General features: G+C 39.9%; 1 protein-coding gene across 2 annotated transcripts in view; it reads right to left on the bottom strand.

Annotated features, from left to right (window-relative positions):
* Nucleotides 1–25682, bottom strand: part of NPSR1 (neuropeptide S receptor 1) — a 120190-nt gene that overhangs the window by 73319 nt on the left and 21189 nt on the right. The window contains exons 6-8 of one of the 2 annotated variants that reach the window (XM_054641751.2): nucleotides 21068–21526; nucleotides 13727–13817; nucleotides 7511–7629 (exon numbers count right to left, since the gene is read on the bottom strand). The gene's annotated coding sequence lies outside the window, so the exon portion shown is untranslated. Of the gene's footprint in view, nucleotides 1–7510; nucleotides 7630–13726; nucleotides 14851–21067; nucleotides 21527–25682 lie in introns of those variants that run through there. The other variant, XM_077178361.1, reaches the window with a different exon arrangement.

The raw sequence follows: 25682 nt of genomic DNA, 5'->3' as shown, positions 1-25682 counted from the left end.
CTACATATATAGATATATAGTAGGAATTTAAATTACTCAGGCTAAATTTCAGAGCTTCCTGTACTGGAAATCATTGAGACACAATGAATGGATAGTTAGTTAAAAAAAAAAACAAAAAAAAAAACCAAAAAACCAAACAAAACAAAAAAACAACTTAAAGAAACCTAAACACAGCCAAGCAAACAAACAAAAAACCCAAACCAAAATAAAACCAAAAAAAAACCCAGATCACACAAAAATCTGTGTAATAGGTGCATAATTCATACCAGAAGTATAGCAAAGTAAAAAGCAATAAGTGACAAACTGAAAGTAAGATCTAAAGAAAGAAACAAAAACAAAGGCTCTACTGGAGAACTTCACACCTTTTTTTTTTATACAGCTTCTGTTCTTAAAACCCTGGGACCTCAAGTGGATTTTTTTGTCTTTCATCTGTCTCATTTCTTCAGTCCCAAGATGCAGGAAGTCTAAGGCAAAGGCTTGTTCACTTCTGCTGCCCTGTTTGATGAGCATCAGTGTCCCCTGCTCAAGTGGTCAAGGTCCCTGCCCTGCATCAGAGCACGGGTAATGCCAAAAAAAGCAGGTGATCCTCCTCCTGATGAGCACACTCCAGCAATTACCAAATAGTCAGTATAGCAGGGAACAGCATCTCTTGGATGGAGCAGGGAACAGACTTGGATGATCTGGTCTACTGATTTAAACATGGCTCAACTTCAAGGAGTGTTTGCCTGAACTTTATAAGGCAGTCTTAGCCCATATGTTTATCATAGATCCAAGGAGCTCAGGAAAGGATTGATGGCCTGCAATTTTACAGTCACTGCATGGTCTTGTAAGATTAGTATGGATTAACTCTCTGAGCATTAAATATTTAATGTAATAGAAAGTTTTCTTAAAGGTATGGAAGTGTGACTTGGTCCTGCATTTTAATTATGCTTAAAAAAAGGCCAGTCAACATCTAATTTGTTCTGTTCAAATCCCAATATGGTCCAAAGATAAATCTCTTCTGTTTGGAGAAGAAGAGAGAGTCAAAGGAGAAGATCAAATAATTAGGTATAGCTGAATTTAAAATCACTGTTCCAGACTATCAAATAGATTAGACTTCAAAGACAGAACAGTAAATTATACATAGGTATAATACATGTGTAAAATTTCTCATTCCGTTTTTGTAATTGAAAAAAGAAAAAAACCATATATTATTAATTCATCCCAGACTCTCTAGATACTCAATACTAGGTCAGCAATTACATTAAATAAGTTACAGTGAAATCTTTGTGGTACCTGCCCAAAATTAACCTGAGCCTGTACCACATCATAGCATATCCTTAGCTCTGTCTAGCTGAGACTAGGTATGCATTTCACCTTCTGTACCTTTTCTCCTGCACTACTTTTTGGACCTGTGCTAATAAATTATGAGGACAGGAGGTATGACCTCACTCGAAATGAAAATAAAAAATTTCAGCTGTGTTGCTTTAGGTCAGGTAACAGCTTTTTTTACTTTAATTACAAGTAGATGAAGCAATAATGTTTCAAAACTTGTAAAATGAAGAAAATTAAGTATTCCATAGAGAAAGTGCTGAAGTTGAAATTTCTCTGACCTGTTATTTTAGCTGAAAGTCTTTGCTAATTTGAACACTGCTTGTGAAAGCAAAAACACCATTAAGATTTTATCACATTGGCCTCTTACTGGTTCTTGGTGGTTTGCCTGCAGATGAACCCAGATCTTATCTGTGTGTCATCACTTAAGAGCAGCACCCTTCAGTTCAGGTCAGAGGCAGAACATTTTTCCTCCTCTCCTCTGTCCTGGTGTCAGCCAGGTAAGAAGTTGGTGGGTGGTAAGATCTGGGTAACAGAGAGGGAGCATTCTCCTGCCTTTCTCACCTTTGCCCAAGGGAAACACAGCTCACCTCCAGTGCAGGGTGTCCCCCAGGAACCTCAAGTTTCCCAGCTGAGGGAACAGAGTCATGCAAAGTTAGGGATAGAGTTCCAATGGCATGTAGGTTAAGGTTTCTGGCCACTACCTGCAGCACCAACTCAGTGACTGAGTTTTTAAATGCTTTTTTATTGCAGAGACCATTAAACCACAGAATGTCCCTCCTGAACACTATTAAGTGGATAAATAATGAGTTCAGCTATCAGTGGTTTCTGCACCTTCACTGCTGCCTCGCAAATGGAAGAGTGAACTCAACAATTTGACACCAGCAATTAAAAAGAAAGAGGTGAGCAACAGTTAATTTTATAGCATGGAGCAATCTGAAAGCCACCCAAGGTAACACCTGCTAGTGGAGCCAGCTTATAAAGTGACCACACTGCCTGAGTGGCAGCATTCTGGTGATATACTTCACTTCATAAAGACTCCTTATTAATTAACACATTTGCATTTGATTTCTGATGGCAGGGTTTCAGCTGCAGCAGAACAAACTCTCTGCGGACAGGGAACCTGCTTGCAGGAGCAAACAAACCAAATCCACTGAAGGAGGGGAATTGTCAAGTTTGTCCTGGTGAATCCCCTAAACCTGTGCAGTGGGAAAAAGGCTGCTTGTGACTAGCATGATTTTAAAATGAAGCTTCACACCTCCTGACACCTACCTTTTTTCTGGAGACCAAAGCAAATGTGATTTTTTTTCCCATTTCACAGTGAAAACTTTGTTCCTTAACCTGAAGAAACAAGATGAAATTTCATTTGTGCACAATCATTGTGCCATGATTGCATTTAAAAAATCAATAGACACAGCTGTCCTACAGCCTGCCTTTATTGTAAAGTACATTGATGCTACCAAAACCAACTTTCCCAGAAGCCTACTACCTCAATCAGGCATATGAAACATTGGAGACAGCAGCTTGCAAGTGGCTGATCAGTTTCAGGCATTTTGCAGTATCGTGACACTTTTGCCGCTCCATGGCTTTACATTTTAACTCCATGCATTCTCTGAAAATTAAGCGCAGAGTACAGGGTCTACATTTTAAAAGGCAGAAATCAGCTGCTCCCTATGTGTGAGGCATCATGCTTGTTTTCAGACTCAGGTGGAATTTTGAGGACAAATCCAGCATATAAAAAGCAGCTAAACATTGATGGGTTGTTTTGAAAAGCAAATAGAGGCTTGACAGACCATCAGTGACAGCAGGAAGAGCAGGTACTCCATGAGTTTTACCTGTGAAAAAGATTAAGGACAACTATCTCTGCTGATGTTTAAAAATCAGCAGCAGCACTCATCCTCAGTATCTCAAACAGAAGTCCTACATGCTGCCTATTGGAACCAGAAGAAAATACCCCAGAGATGCAGGAGACAGTGGGGTGAGTTTCTCAAGGTCATTACAGGTTACTGACACATCGATCCTGGTGGTTCCAGATGGCTGCAGCCAAAAGTTGAAAGAAGGACACAGCTCACAAATTACATAGGACACAGCTCACAAATTACATAAAGCTCACCACAGTATCTCACACTACTCACACCTAATCCTCCCACATCATTGAATTTTCCACTGTCTTGTATCTGTGGGCATACCTACACCTTCAAGTATTTCCAGCTGCTGCACAGACATGTTTCATTATCCTAGCTAGAAATGGAAGATAAAAAAGCAGAATTTCTAGCTCATGGAAACTTTCTTCCCTTCACTCCCCAAGTACCTATTCTTCCACTTCCTGTTTCTAAACTCTTGTACAAATTGACAAGCCAAAGATCTGAGAGGGCTCTTCAGTGAGCAGCTGTCTGTTGAGAGCCAAAAGTTAATGAGCTTTCGATTTCCTGAACTCAAACAAAGACACTGCAAGCTCTGGCGTGGCTCTGCTGGAACTGCCTGGGATTCAGAAAACACACACTAAGCCTGATGTATGTGAGATCCAGTACTTCAAATAAATCACTGTCTTTTAGTAAAAGAGAATTGTACCTCCTACTCTACTAGCAGTTGTTTTGTCAAGTTCTGCCTGTCAGTCAGTAATGATTCTTTTTACTGTCCATAAGATGTCAATGCCATAAAAGGCAGTGTCTCCTAGACCTCCTATCAGGGGTTTGCTGGAAACATCTTCTCATCTATAGATCCTACTCAGTACAGCAATTTGTCAGAGCAATTACAAACTCACAAGAGAACTTTGCACTGCTGCTCTCCATCAGCCCTTGTGACACCCAGCTAGGAGAGCAGAGAGCACTGATTTCAGCAGGTAAGATCCACATGGTTTGTGGCAGAAGACATGGGTGCTTAGAGCAAAGATCTTAAAAGTCAACAAACAAAATGACGGAAAACTTGAGCTAACTGCGCACTTTTTCATGCTGCTTAAACCTCATCTACATTTAAGTATTCTCAGCTGCAAGAAACTTAAAACTTGCAGCCCCTCCTTTAGGTGTAGGTAAGTATCAGAGCACCAGCACACTGCAAGATGAATTCTCCATCCAGAAAATTGATGTAATAGGAACAAAGCAAGACAAGCCCATCATCTCTTCAATAAATGGTCCAAACTTTAAAGGTTTGCATCATTTGCAGCTATAAAACAACTGTTCAGTGTTTTCAAATAGCTATTGCAACCATCATTATTCAATAACACATCTTCCCTTAGCAAAAGAGGAAAAAATAATTCCAGTGCATAGAAGATATATGATATATGATGTGAACAGTATTAAGTACCTTATTTAAGCATTAATCTTTAACCTTCACAAACTTTGTGACAGCATACAATGATAGTTGCTGGAGGAAACTCTTTTTTCATATTCACACAACAGCATTATTTATAGCAGCAATGCACATCTGAACAACAAAGGAGCAGGAAAGGTAGTGATGAAAGATGCATTGTAACAAGCAATAAATCATACAGCACTGAATCATTGAACGCTAAAGAAAATGAAACTACCTGAAAATAACACTGTGATTTAGCAAAAGTCCTTTAAGATGTGCTTAATGCTAAGTACATATTTGTTTCTTACTGAAGTAGTGAACTTTTATTCAGAATTAAGTATGTTCTTAAATGCTATGCAGAGTCAGGATCTAAAGGAGGATGACATTTATGGTGACTTCCCTCTAAGTCCACAGGATAAACAATGTTTTCAGGGAAATTCATAAAGCCATCAAACACATAGGCACATCTCAGTTGATAACAACAAATATCACTGACAAAATAAACTCTATTAGCATTCTTTTCAGATTGCATAAGTGGCATTCCTGTAAGCATTCATTTTTCACCTTCCAGTAAAGTGCTTTTGCTCATGAAAAACTGCTTTAGGAGACTTAAATATATCTAAGAGCTGTTACAGATAAGCTGTTCTCCTTTACCCATGATTTTCATGCCTTTCTAGGGCAACAATTCAAGACAGTCAGGAATGAAACATTGAATTTATCCATTCAGTCTCTATCTTTGCAGACTGCCTGTGATGTTCATATGTGTGGAGTCCTTCATGTGTATTCTGCGTGTGAATGTATTTGTATTGCCTTAAATAACATTTAAGCATCAATCTTAGATTCTCTAGGAGTTCTCCATAATCATCACTTTCATTAAAAAAGCTTTGTTCATTAAGCCATAAGGATCTGGTCTTTACAATATTTAGCATGATTATTTTATACAAATAATTACTTTTTCACTGATTTAAGGCAAAAATCTGTAATAGTAAAAATTATCAGAATCTTAGGGCATGCAGCCTATACAATAACATAAAAGAACAGTTTAATCAGGAGAGGAAGTGAGTGAAGAAAGACACAGAACCAGTCTTCAAATCCATCAGCATGGGAAGGGATATGACATGAGGGACACAAACTGCAGCAACAATTAAGGTGGACATTAGGGACATAAAGAATTCTCAAGTTATAAGGCAATGGAAATCTCTGAGACAAGTTGCCTGGGGATGTAATGTAAGCCCATCCCAGGGGTTTTTCTAGTTCAGCTAATGAAACATCCATCAGGAAGGGTTTAGGAATAAATTTTTCTTGCCATGAGGATAGGAGACGTGTCTCTTGGCATGTCGTTCATCCATTTTTTGTAGGCTTTTTTTTTTCTAATTCCAGGGTAAAATTTAAGTAGAAAGTAATAGAGAAAGGAAAATGGAGGAAAAATCATTCTAGTTTCTTTATGCCAGACTGAAGAGACAGATGCTACTTTGTTTCTGGAGAGTTGTGGCTCTTCAGAGTACCCCTTAATGATGCACACATTTTTATCACCTCAGCAGTATGAATCAGCTGCCTAGATGTCCTGGAGTCTGCAAAACACCCCACAGGCTGAGATATCTCCCACAGATTACTTGACAGGCCTCTAGGTAATTTCCATTTGTTGAGATAAATGCAAAAGCACCTCCTGTGTGTTACTAGAGGCCTGCTCTCTGCTCAAGAGGGACCATGGGGGTTTCCTTGCCATTTTCATATACATACATATATAAGTTTTAGCTTAGCAAAACTAGCAGCTGCTGCTGGTCTTTGGTGATGTAAGGTGATGTATCTGACCGTGGGAAGCAATCTTTGATACACAGAGCATCCTCATTCATTAAATTAGTTTCAGCCTGAGTCTACAATAATGTGACAGCATCTTTGCAATGAAAGCCTTTTGACTCATACTCCCTCTTTAAATGCTGAGAATCCAAGCAGCTGCAGAGGTCAGTATCAAAGTGTGAGTCATGAAATGAGTTTCAGACTCAGTTATATAATGAATCTGAGCACACAGCCTCCTTCACACAGAAATAAAGCAGAACTCTATGAATCAAATGAGAAATGGCCAGAAGGAGAAAATGTTTTCTGGTCTTTGATGTAAGTCACTGGTATTTTTCAGTTTGAAGACCCCATAAAAGTTTCCCAGTGAAGCTGTGTACTGTCTTCAGTGAATTTCATCCTCTGCTGATAGCTTTGCTTTGCCTGATACTCCCACTGATCCCTTAGAAGTTGAAGAACACAGGTATATGTGAATTCCTTAAACTCAGGGAAGTTTAAAAGGGAACAAAAATTATGTTCTTCACAAGCCTGCCTGAAAATGTTTGCAATTACCTCGCTGTTTTGGTTGCAGTTAAGGAAAGATGATCCTGCTCTGTGTAAGTAATATGAAATGAACAACCTCTTCCCCTCAAAGACACAACACCTAGGGATGCCAGAACGGGTGTATTTCAAAGCAGAATTAGGCTCTAAGTAAGATTTCTGTTGGCAGCTTTTCTTATACTTTTATATTAAATTCATTTCAGAAGGTTTTTAGGCTACTATTCCAATATCAGCTGAAATCAGTGATCTTAATATTGATATTAAAGAACAATAAAGACCAAGTAGTTGCAGGATTTTTGTGAACAATTAGCTAAAGACCAATACATTCAGGGCAATTTTGCACATTTGCTCAATGCCAGGTACTTCTCTAGTTAACTCATTCCAGCTGCAATTACAACAAGCCAAATTTTTAAATTATTTCCTCAAAATTTGCTTCATTCAGTGTGCGAATCTATAGGACTTTGGCTACCAAAGGCCACAACCTTGTGTGCAACCCTGGAAAGAACTCAGTGCAGTATTCTGAAGAGCTTTTGCAATGAAAAGAAAGGTTCACACTTCAGCTATCAAACATTACCTCTCCACCAGTTGGTGCTTTGATCAGCCCATTACAGCGACGCAGCAGAAGTGATGTACAACACAACACGGCATGGTAGCTATTTTTCCGTGCTCTGAACAGCTGCACAAAACAACCCACTGCAAAGAGAAGACAATGAGATTTGCTGTGCCCTCATCTGGGGCTTTTTACCACCCATTTATTATTCATACAGAGCTGTAAAAATGGTCTGTGCTTGGCAGTCCTAACAGGATTGAAATTATCTAGGTGAAGCGACACTGTTCTCAGCAGTTGACCTTCCTGCAAGTAGGACATCCCTTATGCATCTGATTTTAATTTAATAAATAGTGTTTCATTTTCCAATACAAAGAACATTATTGTAATTTTCTTCAGCTGTACCTCAGGATACATTTTAAATGTGGTGTGATTTTATTTAAATGTTGCAACCTATGTACATATTAGACAGTTTTCACCCAGAAGCAGCACAGAGATATTAGAGATCATTATAGAACTGTTGGATTTTTAGAGGGAATGTTGCTGATAGCAAAAATATGACAGGCTAGTAATCCTTATTTATTGAATTTCTCTGTCTGGCACTGAAAGGGACGTGCTTTCCTAATTCCTCTTCTGTCTTTAGCAATTCACTTCAAATTTACTCAATTTAGAGCGTTTCCATTCACATGCTGGGTCAAAATCTAAATAGAGCAAACTTCCAGGTTCATATTCAAGCTGTAAATTCTATTTGAAAATCCACCATGTTTGATCATGTGTTTTATCCTACCCAGAATCACTTTCATAATGACTTCATTTCCTTCTTTCAAAAAAAGAGCTATTTTAATCCATGACACCATCTAGGTCGTCTCTCTTTATGCAAACTGCCTCATCCTTCTTCTGGATCTTTTCATGGGTAAGGATCTGGATATTTTTCTTTTTGCCTTTTTTTTTTTAACCTGCATCTCATAGGAGAACTAGAATTAAAATATTAATTACCTTCTAACAACAAAAAAAAAAAAGCTAAAGGGCCTTCTGAAATGTACGGAAAACTTCCCAATAAATCCAGCAGGGTGACAATTCCATCCTGCAAAAAAACAGCATGTCTTCTAGTGCTGGTCCATGGATATGGTTTTAGACACACATGGATACATTTTTTTCACTGGGTTTTACACATGTATATCTTCCTTAATGTCTCCATCTACAATCAACACACTATTTGAATTTAAAACAGTAATAGGCACTGTAGAGAGAGAGATATTAATTAACCATCCAAGAAATCCAACAAAACCCATCATTAAAATATTTGTAAACACCAATTAATGTAGTCTTAACAGATAAAACTGTGCCTGTCATAGATTCTCTCCTCTACCTCCACTCAGTCCATTTACTGCACATTTGTGACATAACACCTCCTCTGATGAGACAGGGAATCTTTTCTGTTCTTGGACAGCTGTGAAAGGCATCTCAGATGTGAAACTGTGACGCATCTCAGCATGGACATCAGAAAGTCCTACCTCTTAACCCTTGCCCTGCCACCATGCCACTGTTATACAGTTGCTAGCATCCAAAGAGAGTGTTCCACAAGAGCCCTGCAAGTAGGCAGGTACAGGGTTTTGAGCAGGGAAAGACAACTTCAGTATGATTTTGCTTTTCCAAAACTCACACCAATTGCATAAGCTGCAGAACTTTTAATCAAAGACCTTTAATTTGCCTGGAAACACAACAACAGCACTCTCACCTCACCAGCAGATTGTGTTCCTTTCTGTTGGTGCCCAATTGTCACCATAATAAATAATTTTCCAATTACAAGCTATTATCAAGCAGAAATTTTAAAAAAAAGGAAGATAAAAAGTTTGATTAATTTTATAACATTTCTTAAATAGTTTTAATTTTGCTATAGATTTTTGCACAATACTGACAGTTTTTCTCTCCCCATCCTTGTAGCTAGTCTATAGCTGTTTGCTCACTGGTCTTTCCCAAAGAACAAGATGTGCTGTTATTCAGCTTCCATTCTCCTCTTCTAATCTCTTCTTTTCTGAGAAGTCAGCCAGAGAATAAGAAAGAGCACAGCGAAAACAGTATTGTCAGAAAAAGGCAGTATATTTTAAAAATAGATTGCCATTTTTTCCATTAATTTAAAAGCTATTTAGTCATAACTTCAAAATTGAATCTAAATCTAACATCATGAAGCATCATCTTTCCAGTACTTTTTCTAAGCAGTCTTTTTGTTTAGAAGTTTCAAACTGGAAATCATTTTAAGATAAGGTAAACCTACATAGCAATACCCTTCTGCAGAAAAGAAGCAAAAAATATCCACATGGATTCTGTCTAATCACATCAGATTTCCAATATTTTTTCAAATAGATTTTTTCCACCAGCTATGTTAGCTTGAAAACGTATTCAAGAAGCACCTTTTATTATTGGGTTTTTGCTATTATATTTATTTTGGGGGGCATTTTGGTTTTCCCCTCTTTTTCTCACTGTGTTCAAGGTGGGAATTCTTTTAAATCTAGTGTGTCACAGCAGTTGTCTTGCTCCTATTATTTTATTTGCACAGATTCTTCATAAGATCAAACACCCAGAATTTAACCACAAATATTTCTTCTTTATTTGAAAAAAGAAAATAAAAAAGTATTGGTTTTCTAAACTAAACTGACACACTCAACTTTTGTTGAGATAATGCAAGCAAAGCTCAAGAAATTCTGATATTTTGATCCCTCAGATTGAATCATCAGGTTTCTGGTTTTTGAAGTGCTTTGCTCAATCCTGCTTCTAATGAAAGCCAATGATTTTTAATGAATGAGTAATAGAAATGACATTCAGAAAACTTCCAGTGAGTGGCCTTGGCAATGTAACTTTGGTTCAGTGTACCTGTAGAGCTTTATACCTTAGCTGATTAAAAGCTGATCTTCTCATGAAATCTTTAGGATATATGCAGAGTGTTCAAGCTGCACTGCATTGTAATGCAAATGAAGCTAAGTTGATCAAATTGTTTTATTTAATAAAACTATGTTTTATTAAACTGCTACATAGTTTTCTCATTTTGCAAAGCAAATGCAAAATAAATGTTTTGTCATGATTCTCTCATTTTCCATTTCCTCTAGATCCACTGCTATAAGCCAATCTGTCAGAATGTAGTTTATTTATATGTTTGTTCAATCAATGGCACAAGAGAGAAATGTTAATGCTCTTCACTCTTTGCTCCATTTCAACTTCAGTTCTCCTCCTCTTTTAGGTTGCAACTCTACTAAATAGTTTTCAAATGTTTTTAAATGAGGTTTGTCTGAGAGGAAAGATTCCCCCTCTCTTCCACATGTGGAAGTTTTTTTGGTATCTATTTTCTCTGCCCACTAATTTTAAATCTCTGACGTGGATACACTCAGCTGCTGAAATTGTCATTGCTTAAAGTTCCTGAATTTTATCTCCTCTTCTCTTCAAGAGGCCATCTTTTTATGCAGCCCTAAATGCCACACTGAACCAATCTGAAGTGTCAGATGCAACTTATTTGTCCTTCCAGGCAGCTTTTTTCCACCAATAGCAGGGAGCCAGAAGGGTGCACAGCTGCAACACCTCTCCCAGGACTGTTTCTAAAGACTGGTCAGAGACCATTCTGCCAGGACTTGTGGCCCATAGGGGACCCACCACACTGGAGCAGCCCACTCCCAAAGAACAGGACATCTAGAAATTCTCCATGCTAGAGAACTTCTTGAAGCACTGCAGCCTGTGGGAAGAACCCAGAGTGATGAAGGTTTGTCTCCCATAGGTGGAACCCTATATGACATACGGAAAATATGAGAGGAGGAAGGAGAAGAGGAGAAAAGAGTTGTCAAAAGACCACAATCCCCATTCCCCATTCCCATGTGACACTTGGGGAGTGAAGGGGAGGTGGAAGAGTCAGGACTGAAGTTGAGCCTGGGAAGACTGAGGTGGGGAGTAGGGGGAAGGTAATTATGTTTAATTTCTCATTATCCTTCTTTGTTATTAACTGGAAGTAAATTACATTGCTATTCCCCAAGGTGAGTCACCCATGAGAGTGATTGATAAGTGACATCCTTGTCCTTATCTCAACCCAGGAGTTTTTTCATCTTATTTTCTCCTTCTGTTCTGCTGAGGATGGGGACAAGTGAGCAGCTTGGTGGGCAAATGACAGCCAGCCAAGGTCAACCCATCACAGGCAGAGAGATGAGTGGAGGGTGGGTGGAGAGGTCCTGCTCTACCTGCTTTCATCCAGGGATGCATGGGACTCATTTTCTCCTTTTTGCTCTGAGCAGTACCTGCTAATCGTTGGTGTTCTAAAGTTTAACTTGCTTGCTGTTTATTACTTTGGGCAACAAATTAAAAAATATGGGACCTAAGCAAATTGGTCCAACATAAAAATAGGAGAATTCATTGAACAAACTGGTAAACATCAGCTATTCTTAATTAGAGTTATTTTTCTTTTTTATGTGACTTTCTTTATACATCTGTAAGTGTCCCTTAACAGTAGAAGAAACATTTCCCTCCTGAGCTGCAGTGGAAAGGAAAAATTCCTCTAAGGTGGCAAAAGCACATGAAAGGTCAGCTGTATCCTGAGAGTTTGGGTAGCTCAGTGCCTTGTGCCCTGCAGAGAAACATTATAAGCTCAGATGCGCTAAGCATTTCGTGTCCTTGAAAGAAAAGTAAGGGTCCTCCCTGTGTTATGACAAGTATTTTTGGACTATAAATATAGTTAAAATAACCTTTAATTTTGTGAGAGGCATCTGCACTTAAATTTTACTAGAATTTGGCAGAAGCCACAGATCCAAGCTGTCTCATATGCTGGTGTGCATGATTAAAGGGATGCAGGCGGGCCCAGCCAAGGAGGTGTGCTGCATTCCTACTTAATGTGTGTTACTGTTGCCAAGTAACATAAATTCAGTGCTGCAGTCAAATACTGCCATAAGTCAACAGCTACCCTCCAGCAAGGCATCAATCTTGAAATGAGTTGCTAAGATGCAAACATAACCTTTTCATCATTTCTCTGCAATGGAATATTGTTTTGTCCTTCCTATTTTCCTCTACTTCTTTCTCTTCCCACCAAGGTATGGGCAAAAGAATGTGACAAAAATATTTGCTGTCTGTCAGCAACTTTTAACACTAAGTGGTCTGTCATCATTTCTTTAACACTAAGTCAACAGTTATTACACTCTGTTCAAAGTTTTGGCATGTGGCTTCCTAATCAGCTGGTTGAACCTCAAGTCAGGACCTACAAGAATTTCCTTCCTTTTCCAGTCAACCAAACTGGCCAGGCTTACAAGGCTGTGAAAGTTTTGAGTCTCAATGCTCAGCGAGAAAATCTCTCTGTGGTTCCCAGCATACAATGAAGCTGAAGGGAAGCAGACAGAATGTCTTCTTTTCATTCTAAGGGTTCCAAGCAAGCTCAGATTAAAAATAAAAAAAATTTAAAAAGTAAGAAAAGGGAAAAGCAAACCCCTTTCACACTCTGCTGGCTCTGGCTGGGGTAGTTAATTTAATTCACAGTAGCTGGCATGGGGCTGTGTTTTGGATTTGTGCCGAACACAGGTTGATAATATAGAGAGGGTTTATTTATTGCTGTTATTGCAGGGGCTACACAGACCCTTTTTTGCTTTCCATACTGGCTCACTGGTCGGGAAGTTGGGGGTGCATGGGAGGCTGGGGGCCAGGAAAGCCAGGACAGGTGACCCAAACCGACCAAAGGGACATTCCAGACCATGGCATCATGCTCAGTACATAAAGTGGAGGGAAGAAGGAGGAAGGGGGGACATTTGGAGTGATGGTGTTTGTATTTCCAAGTCACCGCTACATGTGGTGGGGCCCTGCTCCCTTGGAGATGGCTGAACACCTGCCTGCCCATGGGAAGCACTGAATTAATCCCTTGTTTTGCTTTGCTTGTGTGTGCAGCTTTTGCTTTTTCTATCAAGCTGCCTTTATCTCAACCCGCAAGTTTTTCTAGCTTTCACACTTCCCATTCTCTCCCTGATCCCACTGGTGGGGGAGTGAGTGACCAGCTGCATGGGGCTTGGCTGCTGGCTGGGGTTGAACCACGACACAAAACACACATACACTTTTGGGTATGATCAAGCAAAGGACTTACGTGTGGAATCGCAAAATACAGAAAGTTAATTTGGCCTCAATGAAAAGACTTGTTTACATACCTTTGTGAAAGTTATGCAAGGTTTGTTAAACACTCTGAGAGCTTTGCATGGTGGAACTGCATAAGGGAAGGCCACAGGAGCCTCTTACCTCTACCGAAGTCAAGGGTGCAAGCATTTTCCACTGGAGAGCAATAAATGCCAGGGTGTCTTGAGCCAGGATATCCAGAGGCTGGGATATCCTATTATTGTAAATACAGGGAGGAAAGAGTTCAGGTTTATGCTTATTTAGGTTTAGCAGAGATTTTAGTTAATTCGTATTTAATGGATTCAGGTTCAGTCCCCATTCAACTAACAGATGGAAATGAAAATGGAAATATTACAGGTCTTTTGACTATTTTTAAACTTCACAAGTAACAAGACTTTAGCAACTGAAAATGTACTTGAGAAATTAATAGAAAAAAAATAAGGAGCCTGATACAACATATTTTTTATTTGCTCAGTTTTTTTACCCCTCAAAAAAGACAATACTGAATGCCAGCAACATATGCATACATAGCTGGACTAGGCAGAATAAGTTTTGGTAGTTGATATATCCAAGTTGCATCCTTCCAGGAGCAGTCAGAGACTTAGTGTCACTTCTTGCTTCTTGAGATTTGGTTCATCTGCAATGCATTGGCTGGATTCTTTTTCAAAGCATTGAGGTCTCTGTATAAAGCTCATGAAACCTTAAAACTGGAAGAAATTTCAGTTCTTTAACTGTACTTTCAAGATCAGCTATGTTTAACATTGATTCCGTGGTGTCATTATTTTTGTTCTATGAGCAAAGAATGTCTCTCTTAATTTATGTGTGTGTTAGACAAAATTTTGTGCTACATTGCCCAAATTTTAGAGTAGGACTACTATCTGTGACCACTATACACATCTGATGAAATGCATATGCTCATACAATTTTTGCTCTTTATCCTTTTTTTTTCCAATGACATTTATAAAGCTTCAGTAGAAGAAACAACCCGATGGTTACAGCTGACCTTTTAATAAAATACCATGAGGTTCCTCATGGCACTGTTCACATCAGAGAGTCTTTGTTGTTGTCTTAGCAGGCTTCATCACTTATTCCTTTGGTGCTATCCTATGCTCATTTCTGTTTCAGGATGTGTACTTCAGATCACTTTATGTTGCAGACAGGTGTTTCATAACATGGCAGGAATCCATGGGCTCAAAATGTTGCTTAAAAATACTTTAAATTGAATGTTACTTGTAAGACAAACTAAGAGGGTTTTTAGCTTGATTTTCTAAAAAAAAAAAAAAAAAAGAAAGAAAAAAAAGCCAAAACCTGTAATCACACTGCACATCTTTCCAATTCTTACCTTTTGAGTCCACCAGCAAACTGCAGTCATGAGTGCTGGATGTGTCCAAGACATAAAGATCCTGCAACCTCACAAACACCTGCTACAGAAAGTACTGGTGTCTTTACAGAGGACCCACAAAGGAGAATGCTTTTTTTTCTGCTGGGGTGATTTTCCATTTCCCTGAGCAACAAAAGACCACCCAGCATATACACAGATGAGTACACACAGAAGCTACCAAAATGCGTGGAACAGCCACCAAACTGCATGAACAATTTACTGCACATGGTGGCTTCTCCCCTGCAAAAGACAGGAAAGAATATAGGAGAACAGTGTGGTGAACACAGTATGGTATTTAAGGAGACATACATATCATGCTAAAAGAATTTTATGAGAGATTGCATTAATTTTAACTTCGAAACACAGTGGGAATACACCCCCCTCTAATTTAAAATGCATCATTTTCAATGCCCAGAGAACATTCTGTTCTGCAACAGCACACTTATTTCTTTAGTCTTGAGGCAAAATGCTCAATCAGTAAAATCTGTCTTCCCTTTATTTTTGTTGATGGTAATGACCATTGTCACTATTCTTATACATCTCAAGTGTTTGTAATTTCAGCATTTGTTCAAAGTTTCAAGTCCTAATGGCACTGAGTCAATTATTTTGCAGGATAATGATTTGTAAACACTTAAAGTGACCAAATCAAGGAGAGGGCACAGGAAGCAATTTGCTGCACTTTTTGTAGTAGTGACTGTGAAATACAAAGAGGTGACCATGAAATACAAAGCCTGTGTTGCAGTATCCTTCTTGGATATGGATTTAACTGAGAATATGTTTTTGAGAGAAGAAGATACTTAGGATTTGAAAGAAAGTGCAGCAGTTTTCTCAGGATGATGTATTTGAGTGAGTTTTCACAGACTGGTTCCCACATTTAACTACTGATTTTGCTTTTTTAGTTAATGACTCTTATACCTCTAAGAACATTCTTGGGAAATGGGGGGGTTTGCCACTCTCTCCCTTACTGCAGCTCAGCTTACACTGATTAATTCATAAAATGGTGCTTACACTGCAAGCACCATTTTATATATTAACCAGAGGCTGAAGAGGTGGTTGTTCACATTTGCACAAAATAGAATTAAAGACAGCAATGTGGCTTTTTTAATAACAAAAGAGGTCTGAGATGCTGCAGAATGATCTCCATAAATGGTCCTTCCACTTCAAATCCCAAATGCTGTACACAAGATTTCTCCTACCCTTTCTCCTACATGGCCAAGGGAGTAGATTGAGTAAAAAATGCCCTCTACACTGCACCTCAAGTGGCAAATGGGTGGCCATGTGCTTTTCTATATCACCTCTATGTCATCTGTCACTCCTAGCATAGCTGAAGAAAGCAGCCTTTATTAGATGGCACTAAAGGGAAAAAAATGAAACAAACAAACAAAAACAATCAAAAGACCCAAACAAAAAAAGGCAAACAAATGAAACAAATGAAAACTCAAACCAAACAAAAAAACAAAACAAAACAAACAAAAAAAAAAACAAAAACAAAAACAAAACCAAAAAAAAACCCCCAACCAGGCAAAAAAACCCCACAAACCCCAACTACCAAAATCATTATTAAAACCCACCTTCCCACTTTCAAGCATAAGATAGTTTTGAGGTTGGATTTTTTTTTAATGCATCTGAGATGTTATTCCCTATACACACACATTGTCTTTCTGGTTTGGATTTGGTAGATACACTGTGGTCCAAAACAAAAGCTGCATCCTCTTTAAATTTCTTGTTTAAGTCCTTGCTGGACTGTAAGCTGAGGAGTATTTGATAACAAATTCAAAAGCTGTGACTCACTGGACCCTGGATAAAGGCTTGGTTTTTGATCTCAACAGCCTTACCAAGGTTGAGATCAAAACCTATCTCAGGTGAGCAACTACCCAGGTTTGCTGGATCCCCAGCTGCATGGGATCCAGCAAATCTGGGCCTCCAAATTCACCTCTTAATGACCTAGGCAGTATCCTATGTGCTGTGCTGGTAGTATATATCCAGGTTTGCTGCCCAAACAGCCTTTGTTTTCACTTTCCTCAGAGGACAGTCTAGACCTGCAGAAGCCTCCTCAGGCAATTCACTTGATGGCTCTACTACAATATAGGAGGGTGCTGGATGGGGCTTTGAGCAACCTGGTCCAGTGAAATGTGTCCCTGCCCATGGCAGGGGGCTTGGAGCTAGATGGTCTTTATGATCCCTTCACACCCAAACCATTCTATGATTCTATGAATATTCCTCCTGGCCCAGAGACTCTCAGAACAGCTCCACACATTCTCAGCTGAATTTTTCTCCAGCTGCTCTCTCCTGACTGGCTCCTCCAGCAACCTTTGGGAACACTCTCCCTAAGGGAACTTGTGCCACTTTGTCTCATAGAACAAGACACAAGGCCACTGCAGAATAAAATAATAATAATAATAATGATGATGATGATGATGATGTTGTCAAAGTTCAATAGTTGCCTTGCCCCTACTGGGACAGAGCTGCCACATTTAAACTTGTATCTGTTGAGGTGCTGCACTAGACTCATCTGTAGCCAACATGAGATAGAAGCTTTGCATCTTTTCATTTACTTTTACAAGCCATGCTGCCCATTAAGATTTCCACATGACCACTTTACTGAGCAATTTAAATCAGAGGAGTGCTTTCATTAACAAGCTTGATGAGTTGATTTGTGCTGGGCTCCAATCACTAGAATCCTATCGGCGCGCAACATAACATGCTAGACATGTATTTCCTCTAGAGGCAGAGGTAAAGGTTATTGTCCTACTTTAAATATTTGGCTTTTAACTCTTTCCACTGTACTGATCATGGAAAGACCTCTTCAATATAGATTAATTTTGTACAACTTTCTCTGAGCTCTATGTGTGTTTTGAGTTTCAAGACACCAAGAGTGCAAGAACTGCAGGTGTCTTGAGAGACAACGAAAGCCATCTTTTACAGCAATCCAATTCATATTAAACTAAATGTGCATCATGGTCTGCTTTTGATGGATGCACCACTTCCACAGTCTCTTGGTGCTTAGCCATGTAACAGTGTTTTTTTCACAAGTGCATACCCACTAGTCACAATTGGTAGATCAATTATCTGTCTTTCTCTCTCACTGACAAGAGATAGATCCTACATCTTCCGTCCCATTTACCACAGTCTGCCCTCAAGACCACCTTCACCTGAAAGACTTTGTCTGTTCAACATCTAGCATGTGACCAGCAGGTCAAGAGAGCTATTTCTGCCCCTCAGCCCTAGTGAAATCCAACCTGGAGCACTGCATCCAGCTCTGGAAGCCCAAATGTAGGAAGGATGTGGACCTGTAGGAGTGAGTCCAGAGGAGGGTCAGGAACATGAGCAGAGGTCTGCAGCACCTCTCCTGTGAGGACTGCCTGAGAGAGTTGGGATTGCTCAAACTGGAGAAGAGACTTTATGGCATCTTTACAGTACCTGAAGGAGGCCTGCTAGAGAGCTGGAGAGGGACTTTTTACATGTAGGGGGGAATGGCTTCAAACTGACAGCAGGCACGTTTAGATTAGATATTAGGAAAAAATTCTTTACTGTGAGGGTGATAAGGCACTGGAACAGGTTGTTCTGAGAAGCTGTGGATGCCCCATCCCTGGCAGTGACCAAAGCCAGGATGGATAGGGCTTTGAACCAACAGGTCTGGTGGAGGTTGTCCATGTCCATGACAGGGATGTTGGAACTAAATGACCTTTAAGGTTCCTTCCAACCCAAACCATACTATGACTCTCTGATTCTGTTTGTTTGATCAAACAGCATGTAGGAAAGTCCAGATGTAGCTACCAAAGAAAGCAGCCAGTTCACAGCTCCTGTCTGCATATATTTAATCAAATCTTCAAACACTGCATCCTGGACTTTCCCATTATTTAAAATGCTTCATTTCATTAAGCACATAGTTGAGCCTCAGTCATCACCAGCAGTATGTTCACCTCAAACCATGTGTCTTCAATTGCTGTGCTTGGCCACTTCCAGCCTCCATATCCCCAGTGCACAATACTGCAGGCATCTTGCACAGAACTCTCATTTTTCTGAGAAGGTCTCAGTCATTAGCCTGTTATCTGCCTGCTCACCGGTTGCACTCCTGACAGTCATGCTCCATTACCTCATCCATACTGCTGTAATAATTAGCCTTCCTGTTTACAGGCATGAACAGCATTGCTACAACATTTATACATCTCAAGAAGAATTCCAGGCAAGTAAAACCAGAACATATCCCAACCTAATCCACAAGCGAGAATACAATAATGAGTTGACCTCTTGTATTGGATAATGCACCTCTATCAGCAAAGATAGCAACACTGCCTTTGCTTTGATTGTGTTCCACATTCACTACATGATCCTAAGGAAACACATTTATTGACTTATTTATAAAAATATCTGCTTTTACATGAGTTGAATTTTCCTTTTGTTTTCTTCACTGTGTTCCAACAGCTCTGTATCAGAACACAGAACTTGAAAGAGCAAAGAGCATCCTGAAGGATGGTTGTATCCAGTCCCCTCCTCTTGCAGGCACAGCCTCATACTATGCCTTTCACAAAGTATTATCCACCTCAGCCTTAGACATGGATTTTTCCCCCACTACTGGGGGGGGGCTTTCAAAGAAAACTGGCTCAGAACCTCATGCCTCTGATGGTTGGGAATACAATTTTCATCTTCACTTTATGTATGACTTTTTAATAACCATTTGTTCACCTGCCTCTGTTGTCACTTCTCTCAGATTTGTCCTTCTTGTTGGGAACTTAACATTCGTGATTATAGACATGCTAATGTTCCACCATGTTTTTATTTTGTTTGGCTAAAGAAACAATGTTTTTTTATGGCATTGTTTAAGAAAAAAATGCCATTTATGTCCTCTACGTTGGTATCAGGCTCCTTATTCCACTCATGACCCTGTCTGTGACTGTCCCATGTCCCAGTATGACTTCGTCTTCCCAGAGGAAAGACTGTTTGCACATTTGTCCTGATAATATCTTGAAGAGTTTTGTCACATGATCCAAGCTCCTTCCCTGTCTTTATTGAAAAGCTACCCCTGAAATTGGATTACTTATCACAATTCCTCTTTATTTTTTCCCAGCTGACTTCACCTTTTTCAAGCCACCATACCACAGCTGAACCGTCTAAATATTCACCATGAGATCCTGGTTTTCAGGGATCATTAGCAAAACCCTGCTGAACTTACAGAAGGGAAACAATTTTACATTCTGAAGTTTGATCAGTGGCTTCAGCTTCCTCCCACCACTCAGACCATGGCACACAAAGAATAACCTTCTGTAATCATGCACAAAACTACAGCAAGTTCAGGACATAAACATTAATTCATCCTTGCACCCCATTCACCTCCCTCAGCTCTTACATGTTTGAAAGACTTTTTGAAATCTTTTCACCTTCAGTTGGTAAAAAAACCCCATGATGTAAAACAGATGAAAGCTTCAGTCAAGAAACACTGGTGGGTGTTTGAGCTTGTGCTTCTTCCCCACAGGAAAACACAATTAAAGCTGATCTGTTTGCTTCTGGATTACACTTCCATAAGAATCCCCTTGGAAATTTCATTGCAGAAACAGTGCCACAGAAAACATAAACCAGAATTTTCTTCCTCTGGCAAATTTCATTTAATGAAGATTCTCTACTCCCCGTATCTTAAGAAATTCCTTCAGTTTTCACTTGCCCTTAATGATACTTGAATAAAACCAGTAATTTGGCTTTCAAGCAAACAGCCTGTGTGAGCCGTTAGATTGCAGCAAATTGGCCTTTCTAAAAACCCCAATACCCACAGTAGGTTTTATCACCAATTAAATAAAGTACTTGAGCCATAACTGGACATTTAGCTTGGAAAAAACAGTGCCTTTGCCAGCACTGTGAGAAGAAATAAAAGGGAGACCTCAGATTTGTGCAGCAGTTTCCTTGACTATTGACTAGAAATCATGACAGAGAGGGAAAGATTACAGGTCCATCTGTGTTAGCCTTTTAGTTCAGATCAAGAGTGCCCTTTTGAAGTGAACCTCCCAATTTTTCCCTTTTACCACATTTTGGTTCACATGGCTGAGCAGTCCTGTAGAATACAAACCAGATGTCTTTCAAATAAAACTTACCTGTAAGAAGCTTTCCACAACTGCCCGTAGGGCGCTCCAGTCACTGACAGAGGTGGATCCTTCGGGATGAGACTAATCCAGAGCATATCCCCCTGAAATGTGTATCTTTCCTGCTGAGTCTGCAGTGTCAGCTCTTTTGCTCTGCAGATCCACCACTACTATTGCATTGTACTCACTGATGCAGGTGCACAGCCCAGGTCAACCCAGATGTCTCGCTTCTCAAGCATTTCCTTCCACTGCTTAGCTTCATTGCTCTGAACTTTCAGAAATCTCAGGGCTGGAATTCAGCTATGCCTCAAAATGTTTAGGTTTTTCTTCAAACGAATCTGTGCCTATTAAGGCAGCAAAACAGGACTAAAAGTACTGTATGTATTTACCCACTTGCCAGAAATGTGGCCTTTCTGCTGGATGTAACATGAAGCAGACACTTCTGAAGTTTCAGCAATTCTCCTTGCACACCTGGAAAAGGAATAAACACAAAGCAATAAGCCAGAAATAACTAACATCCCTCAATCTGTTTGGCTAGAAAGAATCATAACACACAGTGAAGTTGGAGATGCACAAGCCTGCTCATCTTCTGGTCCCAGCTGCAAAAAATATGGACATGCAGTGCTTAAGATCAGCCTGAAACCTTCAAATGCTGAGAAAACTTTGTGTATTCAAGTCAGCCAAGTCCCTTACGGACATCTCTGAGCACCCATTTGGCTTGTGCTGTGCTACCTTTTGTACCACAAGGCTCAGAGGGATGAATGTACATTCTGGTGGGTGTAACACCACAGCAGGGACATTTCTATAAGAGCTGTTTCTGGGGTGAACCACTGCAGCAGCTCAGAAGTGTACCGCAAAAAGCAACAGCTGGGCACAAGACATATAGCCTAAGAAGCCTTACAAGAAAGACTCAGAAAGGCAGCGTTATAAGGCACTTTTAATACCACCAATGTGCCAAACTCAAAGCAGAAGGGCTTACTCATTTAAGCAAGGGAATACAAATATAACCACATATAAGCAGCTCACCACTATTATTTCATCCCATCCTGTCACACACACACAGAGAAACTAGAGCTACATGCATCTATCCCCTGCCAAGAACAGTCTCTAAGGAGAGATTACCATGTGTTATCATCCTGAAATGCATTAATTTGATCAAGGGATCAACTTCTGGCCAACTTCTTTAGCAAATTTCAACCTCATTTGCTGTCAGTATATTATCTACAAACATCTATAAATCCCAAACTACTGATGGCTCTGTAACTCTTGATAACATTAGAGCTGCAGGCAGGGTCCTGAGGGTATGAACAGCTCGTTTTGTCCCATCCTGACCTCTCCTGGAGACACTCCTACCTCTGCCTATGGCCCAGGACCCCATTTTACCCCATGTCCAAATGTGTAGCACTGCCAGTCTTCAGCTCCACACAGCCCTGAACTGCCTGGCCATGGAATCTGCTAATCCTGTCCCCAACATGTGGTGTGGGCTGATGTCCCAGACTGGGCTCAGGGATTTGCTCCAGATGCTTCATACAGATGACTTCTGTTCCCTCTCAGCCCTCCATGAGGACCACTGCTACAAATGCATTTGCTAATACATCTTTGCAAGATTACTTGCACAGCAGGGACAGGTGTCCTTTAGTGCGGCATGTGATCAGCTTTCTTAAAAGAGCTCCATTAAGAATAAATGAACAAATTTATTTACAAAGCATTGAAAATGCAAAGGAAAACATGATGAGTAAAATTCAGGGCAGTGAGCCAAATCAAATATCATCCAGCTGAAAATAAATATCTAAAAAAATGAAGAAAATAAAATGTCTCGTTCACATCTCAGAAGCCACTGTATAAGGACAAGGGAGAGAGGAAAGCTTCCCACAAATGAAATTTGAATGCCAGTCTGAGAAACCTGTAGAAAACTGGATACTTCTATTTCCCCTGTTCAGCCTGAGCAACCTGGAAACAGTCTAACTGTCCAAGAAGCGCTGCCAAACATTAAGAATTAATTCCTTTTCAATTATCATCCTAAATTCAATACACTGAATTTAGAAAGCACCCATCACCAAGTTCAAAAATCTTGATTTTCATCTGAGAACTTAACAATAGTGACACATAGGGGACACAAGCAAAGTTAACATCTGGGTGGCAGAATCATTAATTCAGTGATTTTTTTTTAATGGATGCCTAACCTTTTTTCTACTAACATGACATGAGGGTTGCCATGTGCAATTCCAGGATTTGGTGAGACTCAGGCAGGGACACCAAGTAATGTTTCTAAGAAGATGGCTCAGTAAAAGTTGTAAATCTGTATTTATTTGGAATAAAAGGCAGGGTGTCTCTCAGAGAGCTGCACGTGAGTTTTGTGACAAAGCGAAGATATCTACACAGACTGCAGTAGGATGAACTCCAAGAAGAGATATAGCTTAGGATAAAATTATCAAGTACGGTAAGTGGTGAAACAGATGAACACATTAAAAGACTTTTTGGGAATCTAAGCTCAGCTGGGAGCTGTATTTAATTCCCTTCTATAATTTATATTTAGCCAATGTTCTTCACAATTCTGCTGCTGTAATTAGTGCATGCTTTTAGGGAAAAAATTATTGAAGAAGTCTTGAGAAGACATTTCTAAACATCTGAGTATCAAAGCAACAGTGAAAGAAACAAGGGGACTTTTCCCATGCTGAGTCTATAGCCTGAGCACAGAGTGCTCAATGGACAGCTCGGAATTATTGGGAGACACCATCTTCAATGTGTCCCTTGGCTTTCTTTTCCACCATCACCCCTCCCCTCTTGTTTTTCTTAGGTTGTTCCTATCAGTAACTCCAAAGAATATATCTGTCAGCTTGTTCAGAAGGTGAAAACATAAGCTCTCCTCTGAACTGCCAGCCAGGAGGATTATAGTAGCCAGAAAAGAGTTTTTAATGGAAAGAGGAGAAACATTCCACGAAAGAGATGTCTCCAAATTGATAATGCACAAAAACCATAAAAGAAAGAAAGTTAGCTTAAACCAGAACTAGTATCCTACGGAAAGAATAACAGTCTCTGTTTTAACAATTCCATGCAATCACAGAATTGCAAAATATTCTGAGCTGCAAGGGACCAGTGAGGATCATCAATATCCAGCTTCTGGCCCACCACAGAACAGCCCATGTGCCAAAACATCACACCACATGCCTGAGAGTGTTGTCCAAATGCTTCTTTAACTCTTTCAGGCTTGGTACTATGACCACTTCCCTGGGGAACCTGTGCCAGTGCCCAACACCCTCTGGGTCAAAAACCTTTTCCTGTTGTCTAACCTAAAAGTCCCCTGTTTTTAGGCCATTCCATCAAGTCCTATCACTGGTCCTGACAGTGAAGAGATCAGTGCCTGCCCCTCTACTTCCCCTCATGAGGAAGCCGCTGACTGCTATGAGGTCTCCCCTCAGTCTCCTCCAGGCTGAAAAGACCAAGTTCCCTGTATAGTTTCCCCTCAAGGTCCTTCTCCCTTCACTGCAGTCTCTGCAAAACCATTCCCAACTGAATAAGGATCAGGCGAATGTGACTGGAGAAAAATTTCTTTTCCTACATCCCTTTTTCTTCTTTGTCCAACCTCAAAGCCAATAAACAAGAGTGCAGAGACCCGCAAAGCCCCCATCAGCCTGGCCTCCTCCAGTCTTGGATGAGGAGGGAACAGGTGTGGTATTCACATTCTCTGAATACAGAGAGACATAATTCTCTCTCCCAGGATTTTTCCTGGGGAAGGCAATGAGAAGCTCAGAGAAGAAGAGAAAACAATTCTTATTTCTATTCGCTGCTCCTGTTGTTTGGCACATGTGGAATGTGTTATGGAGATTATTTACTGAGAGAGATTTTTTAATTGGACACTGGTGAGGGTTGTTTGGATTGATTGGCCAATTATGTCAAAGCTGTGTTGTGACTGTTGGAGACAGTCACAAGTTTTTCTTTAATATCTCTTTAGTATAATTTTAATACATGGTATTAGTGTAACATAACATAGCTTAATAAAGCAATTGTTCAGCCTTTGGAAATCATGGAGTCAGAGCACGTTATTCCCTGGCTGGGGGTGCTTTTCTAAGATAAACAGGCACACCAGTGCCTTCTTCCTTTGCCTGCCCTTTGGCAGTGAGAGAGCAGTGATGCTGTCTTGCCCCAAGAGGCTCCTAAAGCAAGTTCCAGTCAGCTCTGCTGTTCCTATGGGGCCCATCCTGTGGGCTCTGAGTGTCCATGAGTTGTAGAAACCAATACTCAGGGAGAAGTCTGCCATCCAAGAAGAGTCCTTTTCCTATGGTGTTCAGTGCATTGACATTCACACCAAATTTTACAAGTAATTACAGATACAAATAATTAATTTACAGAAGATGAAACCACTCACCCAAGGCAAAATGCCACCAATCCCATCCCTAAGCTTTGGGTAAGAAAGTGAAAAGAAATAATTTTTCAGGGATTAACAATCAGATTTTACATGTTTGATTCATAATTTTTTTAAACTCATTTTGAGGACAGCTCTTCAAAATATGTATCTCAGACTTAGTCACAAGCCCCTGAAATGAATGTGACAAGAGAGCGAGAGTGTTTGCTCTTCCTTTTCAAAGTGTTATTAACAATGAAATAAAATCCACAAAGATTTAATGTG

Source organism: Agelaius phoeniceus, chromosome 1, assembly GCF_051311805.1.
Source record: "Agelaius phoeniceus isolate bAgePho1 chromosome 1, bAgePho1.hap1, whole genome shotgun sequence".
NCBI lineage: Eukaryota > Metazoa > Chordata > Aves > Passeriformes > Icteridae > Agelaius > Agelaius phoeniceus.
Note: the sequence above shows the minus strand (reverse complement) of the source record. Positions and strands in the feature narration are given on the sequence as shown.